We start from the raw sequence: 7,609 nt of genomic DNA on the forward strand, positions 1-7,609 counted from the left end.
TTTCAACATTCTCTCTCCTCCACCTCAGCATTTATCCTATGTGACACTGCTAAGATATCACCATTGTACATGCCCTTAGGGTCTTCTCTAGCACATTAATGCTTGCAAAAATGTAGGAATCATCTGTAACTAGTATCCCTGTAGATGACGTTGTGTTACATGATAATTGCAAGTACTACGTTTAGTACATGTACGAAATACAAATGATCTTTAGCATCAAGAGGTTGTATATATTATTTCATTTGGTCCTAAATATTTGTCGTGAATTTAGGTAAAATGGACGCTAAAACTTATCTAGGCAACGGATTATTCCTAGTCTAAGACCAACACAAATATGGATTATTCCTGTTCAATATAAACTCTGATACGATCACAGCTACAAATTTCATGTGTAAATCAATTCAAACTCCTGGAGACACGCAGTAGGTAGTCCAGCACCAACAACCACTGGATATTGCAGCCAAGTTTCAAGAGACCTGGAAGTGAAGAGCCAGCACTACAAAAAATTCTTAGCACACTTGTAGTTTTTCATTCCACATGCACCCTCGTTCCAAAAGTTGTAGCTCCGCCACTCAGTGTATTGCTCTAGCATTTTTGCTTTTGTCTTGGCCTCCTTGTTCTCCCTTGCTGCCTCCAGGGTGAGCCGTGATGCCTCAACCTTATCCTGTGAAATACGTTTTTGTACTTCTAGCACCGCAGTGTTTTACACATAACCTCTAGGTGGGTGAACATCATTTACCCTACACAAGGATAACCATTCAAATGTTAAAATAACACAGGACATAGGTATGGAACATAATCATTTAGTACTGAATATCAAGCTGCAGGAGAAACATCTAGCTAGGATGAAACAGCACGAGGACGGGGGCATAGCCCAGTGGTTGGGGTCGCAGTGGCGCATCCCAACGACCAGAGTTTGAATCCTGTCAGGAACGAATTTCTGGAATTCTCACGCTGAGGTCCCGCTTCTACTATATCATTTAGTGTCTAGTTCCTCCTAGCACTAATTCATTTTTTTTTTAGGATGAAACAGCACCAGGCTACTGCAATACTAGATATCACCGTATATTATGAGGGACATTTCTATTAATTTAGTTATCGTATCTAGAAGCAACTTAGATGTTAGCTCAGATAGAATGCTGCTTCCATAAAGTAAATTATGCTCTTGTTCCATCTGCCATATACTTCTCGTCAGGTAGAGCATAATCTGTATGTGACTGATCGAATACAGCACAGCCACTAGAGATTGCATCTAAAACACATCTAATATTTTCTAGTTCTATGGCCCACCAATCCATGACATCTACCTATCCATTATTTTATACTCGTATCAAGGATGAAATAATGATTACAAAATCGAGATTGCGGATAGCAGCGTGTTCATTCAGTTAACCAAACGAGAACGGCAGTGCATCACCAAATTAACCGGGTGAATCAAGATGAAGAGAACATGTACACATCGAGTACAAGGATCAGAAGGCGAGGCTTACCAATCTGCTGGAGGAGAAATATTGGGGCTACTAGCAGCAGACCCGTCCCACCAAACGTGCCAGGCGCTGGTGCCAAATCCGGCATAGTCCGGCGGTGGGGGGCATAGACGGGAATTGGGGACGGAGAAGCTTGTCCGCGCGTGCCCAGAGGTGCAGAAGATCCATTCCGCGCCGGCCAACGAGACATGGCCGGAGCAGTGGTGGCTGGGATGGATTTGCGGCAGCAGAGGTAGGGTTTGTGGTTCCTCTGATAGTTTCGTTCGTCTTTTGTTGTTGCAGGAGGCGCATGGAGGAGGATTGATGGGACACTTTGGTGTGAAGAAGACGGAGGATGTACTTGCTGCACACTTCTTTGGGCCACGTATGCGTCGAGATGTTAAGAGATGTGTGGCACGCTGCACTACATGTCAAAAAGCTAAGTCTCGACTTAATCCACACGGTTTATATATGCCTCTTCCTGTTCCTAGTGTACCTTGGGAGGATATTTCTATGGATTTCGTTTTGGGTTTGCCTCGTACACAGAAGGGGAGGGATAGTATCTTTGTTGTTGTGGATCGGTTCTCTAAGATGGCACACTTTATTCCATGTCACAAGACTGATGATGCTACACTTGTTGCTGATTTGTTCTTTCGCGAAATTGTTCGTTTACATGGTGTGCCAAATACTATTGTTTCTGATCGTGATACTAAGTTTCTTAGCCACTTTTGGAGATGTTTATGGGCTAAGTTGGGGACTAAATTGCTGTTTAGTACTATATGACATCCCCAAACTGATGGACAAACTGAAGTAGTAAATAGAACATTGTCTACTATGCTGCGGGCTGTTTTGAAGAAGAACTTAAAATTGTGGGAAGAATGTTTACCTCATATTGAATTTGCTTACAATCGTTCGCTGCATTCTACCACTAAGATGTGCCCTTTTGAGATTGTGTATGGTTTTGTACCACGTGCACCTATTGATTTGTTGCCTTTACCATCTTCGGTGCAAAATAATTTGGATGCTACAGACCGTGCTGAATTGATACTAAAATTGCATGAGACTACTAAAGACAACATAGAACGCATTAATGTTAAATATAAAATTGCTGGGGATATAGGAAGAAAGCATGTTGTGTTTGATGTTGCTGATCTTGTTTGGTTGCATTTGTGCAAAGCTCGTTTTCCTGAATTGCGCAAGTCTAAACTAATGCCACGCGCTGCTGGTCCTTTTAAGGTGTTAGAGAAAATTAATGATAATGCATATAAACTTGAGCTTCCTGCAGAATTGGGTCCGGTTACTCCTACATTTAACATTGCAGATTTGAAGCCTTACTTTGGTGAAGAAGAGGAGCTTTCGTCGAGGACGACTTCAATTCAGGAAGGGGGGCATGATGAGGACATCCTATCTTTTGATACAACCGCTGTACCTACAGCCACACAAATACAACGACCAATCACTTGAGCTCGTGCCAAACAACTTAACTATCAGGTACTTTCGTTTCTTGGAACTATTCCTCACATACATGAGAATATGATGCTGCCTAAATCAGATATGTTTGTTACTCTTAGGAATGATGGACCTAGCATGGATGAGGAGGACAAGCATTGGAGCATGATCACACATGGAGGAGATGGCATCAAGCATTTGAGGATTGAAGAGGACGCCGCAAGTGGAGATTTCAGAACTTTGAAGCCACCATAAGAAGAAATGAAGACATGGACGAAATATAGAGTTTTCCACTTCATAGTTTCCTCCATAGCATAATATGGTGCTACGTCACCTTTAGTTTTGGGCCCCATGTCATTTTCGCAGGAATTAAGTCAGCCACTTTTTAGAGTCCGTATTGAAGGGGGGAAGACCTTCTAGGGTTTGGTTCGGCCACCATACGTATGGCTGGTCAAAACCCCACCTTTTCCTCCTTTAAATACCCCCATAGCCATCACGTTTAGACTCGGATTTTGATTAGATTAAAAGTTAGCCAATTGCTGCAACTGCGTGTACTTCTTTTGAGGCCAACGCCCAGAACAAGACCGCCTATTCAGAATTCCACCATTATCAATCAAGCTTTCAACTTTTTTTGCAATATTCTGATTGCATCTTTAGTTCTTACTTGTTCTCGATTTCAGGTAGGAATTAAGACCTTCTGGTCAGGCTGATCGTGCTCCCGCAAGATCAGTAACTCCCGGAGAATTGTCCTAGCGATTGCATTGGCGCACGAGCTTTGCACGTGTAGTCGGATCATCAAGCACGAACTCCACCAACAAATCGATCTATCTTCATCTCATCGAAAGATCGGACACCTTTGCCCTATCACCGATCGAGGCGTCATGGCAAGCCTCCGCTCGACCACGCCATCCTCGCGCCATTCTGCCGCCGCCCCTGAGACCCCCGATGAGCTCCTCTTCTCCTCCCAGTTCCGCTCCGTCGCTAGGCGGGGCCACGCCGCTGATTTCTCGTCATCACGGAAGAGCACGACGAGGGTCGTCGGATGTCGATCCGATGCCTGCAGGTCACCGGTCAATTGCATGGCTACTGGCTGGTAGGCCTCACCCCGAGCCATTTAAACCCCGTCCCTCCCGCGCATTGACGGCTACAACTGGGCCAGCCCACTGGCCGGACCCCATCTATTTCGGCCCGTGTCCCTTTTTCTTTTTCTGTCAAATTTTCCCTGCTACCTGATCTGTGTAGGTTTTAAATCCCTAAAAATTCCAAACTGGACCAAATGCCTTGATTCAAAATTCTATATGTTACTTAACTAATTCTTAACCACCTAAAGTTGCTTTCATGTGATTTACCTTTATAAATATTTACTGATAATTATTTTCCTGAAATGATGCCTTTGTAGTAATTAATTTATTTTGGTAGATGTGCCAATCATTTTGGAGTGAAACTAATTTTGTGGTAAAGTACAACACAGTAGCTTTATTTTGGCATAGGTTTCACATGCCGGAGTTTCTTGAATTTTGTATTGTTTAGAAATCTAGATCTGGCTATTAGGTCCTTGTATAATTTTTAGTTTGAAAAATAAAATGGTTTTTGCAACTAAACCAGGTTCCTCTGTTAGATATCATGTTAGGCTGTACCTAGGTCAGAGGGATTATTTTTGTGAGCTATAATTAATATCTGGGATTTTTGTAACCAAAACAGGGCCCTTTTTCAGTATAAAAATTATAGTAATTATTATATAGCTTAGAAAATTGTCAAACCACTTTTGGGTGAATCCTTGTTTCATTATCTGTCTATTAGCATGCTTTTTGTATTTTTGCAATTCTCTGAAAATTCTATGCTATGAAAATGCAATTTCTTAATTTCTGAATTTTAAAATGTTTTAAATTAATTAGGATTGTATTTTTGAACAAATCCAGTGGGGAAGTGTCCCCTCTGTTATTAGGTTCTAGTAGATACCCATTTTGTATTTTTGTGAGGCACAAAGAGTTGTTAGACATTTTTACAAGCACCTAAGCCATTTCGGGTATTAGAAAAATCATATCCTTTGATTTAAAAACTCAAATGGAGTGAATCCAGTTTCTGTAGTTTTATAAAAACAAGATTTACCCTCTGTGATTTTGTCATATTTTTGTGTGATATGTTCTGGAATAGCATGATTGATTGAGTGTTATTGTTTGTCTTTTTTTGCGACGTTAGAATGTGAACACTATCGGAGAAGATGGAGAGGATCTTGGTGAGGATTTCGAAGAGGAAGGAAGAGCCGAGATTCGTGAAGAAGAAGTCCAAGGACAAATAGCCAACCCAAGGCAACCCTCCTCTTGATGCATTCTTATTCCTATTTGTCTTACTCTTGCATTACTAGAAATTTTATAAATTGCATGTCTTTTATTTATTTATGTGAGTGGTTCTACCACTCGGAGTTTTATTATTCCACCCCTACGGGTGCTGCCCCTCGTTGATACCTACTAGACCCTCCAACTAGTGATATGGTGCTTAACACATTATCCTCCTTGTCGCCCCTTTTCGAAGAAGGATGGACTATAGGTTGGGAGCCCTTTCGAAAATGTTTTGTGAAAAAGGTTTTAAAGAAAGGGAGTTCTTTGAAAACCTTGGAATGGGGTAACCCTGCCCAAGTGAGAGTTTATGAAAAAGAAAAGTTTTTGTGAAGAAAATTGCTGGAGGCAAGTGGAGATAAAAATGTTTTCGAAAAACTTTGGTGACTGAGTACCTGAACCGGACCTAGCCAGTACAACCACATTACCCTGAAGTGGGAAGGGGCGTAGCGTAGTAGTTTGTTTTGCCTTAGTTTGGGTGCTGCAAGTGTAAGGGGCAGTCCGAGCATGGACACCCATCGACCGTGGCCTTCCCAGTGTTATGGGGACGCCTTTCCATTTTGTATTCCATTTCGTACAGATGGCAGGGGTACAACCTATGAGCTCCCATTGAAATATGCCCCGCAGTTGGTCGTGGCCTTCCGGAGGATCGAGCTAGCTGGGGACTTTGCAATTCCTGGACAAAAAGCCCCTCGGACTCTGGTGTTGGGAGGTACAACACTAGGCGGCATGACTTAGGCTAAGGCGAGCAAGCGAAAAACTACGATCGGTTATCCGAGCCTCGCGTTCTGACATTTCACTACAAGAGAATTGGCATGTAGAGACACTATTTTTGTTCAATAGAGACACTTAAATTGCTCTTACGTGGTTATAGAGGCACTTTTCATATTGTCATAAAATTGTCACTACGGGCGGTGTCTCTACGTTCTAAGGACAATAGTGATAATATCTTTACATTTTAGAAGACATAAAAGAGGTATTATATTGTGTCTCTAGAGTAAATAAATGTGAAGAAACCATGTGAAAAGCAATACTCGAACTCATGACCTTAAAGATTAAGACTTATTCCCTTAACCATCTCACCCTTTCACTAGTATATGTTGATACTTCGAACAAATTTCTGATTAGTATTGCCTCTAGATAAAAGGTAAAGACATAGAATGTAGTGTCTCTAGGGAACAAGAAAAATGCCTCAAACATTGCCTCTAGATAAAAGGTAAAGACATAGAATGTAGTGTCTCACGAATTGCCTCGTGATAACTTATCCGTGACACTTTGGAGTGTCTCATAAGTTATCTCTAGAATGGCAATTGCAATCCTTACAGAAATGTATCAACTAACGTCCCTACATTTGAGACTATTTCTGAAGTATCCCAAAAAATGTCACTACAACATGCAAAGTGTCTCAATGTGATTTTTAAAGAGGCAAAGTAATAAGTGTCTCTAGTAAAATGTCTCTATGGAACGTTTATTTGTAGTGTTTGGCGAACTAGGGATGATCCCGGTGGATTTATCGGATCTTGTGGGGAAAGTGTACAACCTCTGAAGAGTGTAAAACTATTCGAATAGCCGTGTCCATGGTTATGGATGTGGGAATGGAAGTTTCTTGGTATTGAAGGATTTTTGGTTTATAAAAGAGTTTTCCAAAAAGAGTTTGGAAAAGAAAACCAGTGGGTCTGGAGGAAATGTACCTGGGAGGTACGGTGGAAAGTTGGAAAAGTTGTTTTGGTCATACTGAGATGGCCAGAAAGGAAAATGGGTCACCGTTACCTATTAGTCTTAAAGGAAACCTATTTTCAAAGAGGTTTTTCAACAAAGATATAGAGATGTCATATTCTCGAGAGAAACTATCTCTCACTCCTTGTAGCCCTAGAATAGTGTTTATTCCTTGCTACTGCCAAATTGCATATCCTTTACTTCTCTCTAAGGTGGTTTGTGAGTACAATTCATAATGTACTCATGGCTTTGTCCTTGGCTATTTACTTGGCCAGACTTTGTGGAGTCCGACAGATGAAGAAGGACTCGACGATGTCTATGCGAGCTAGGCACTCTTCCCAGTCAGTTGCCTGTAGGGTTATGGCATGACTTGGGCCCTGCGAACACTTTCGTCTGAAGTATTTCCGCTGTGTGGTTGTTGATCTCCTGCCATTGCGGCTCTTATGTAAGTATTGGTCATGTGACCTATTGTAATGTTTTTATTCGGTACTGTAATGGATGACGTATTTGATACCAGTTCGGTTATGCCTTCACGACACACTGATCATGGGATCATGAATGAGTATGCATAACGGGTGTTTCGGACAGCTAGTCTGGGGCCCCACAGTGGAGGCACCGGGTGGTACGGTCACGTGGTACAGT

Source organism: Lolium perenne, chromosome 6, assembly GCF_019359855.2.
Source record: "Lolium perenne isolate Kyuss_39 chromosome 6, Kyuss_2.0, whole genome shotgun sequence".
NCBI lineage: Eukaryota > Viridiplantae > Streptophyta > Magnoliopsida > Poales > Poaceae > Lolium > Lolium perenne.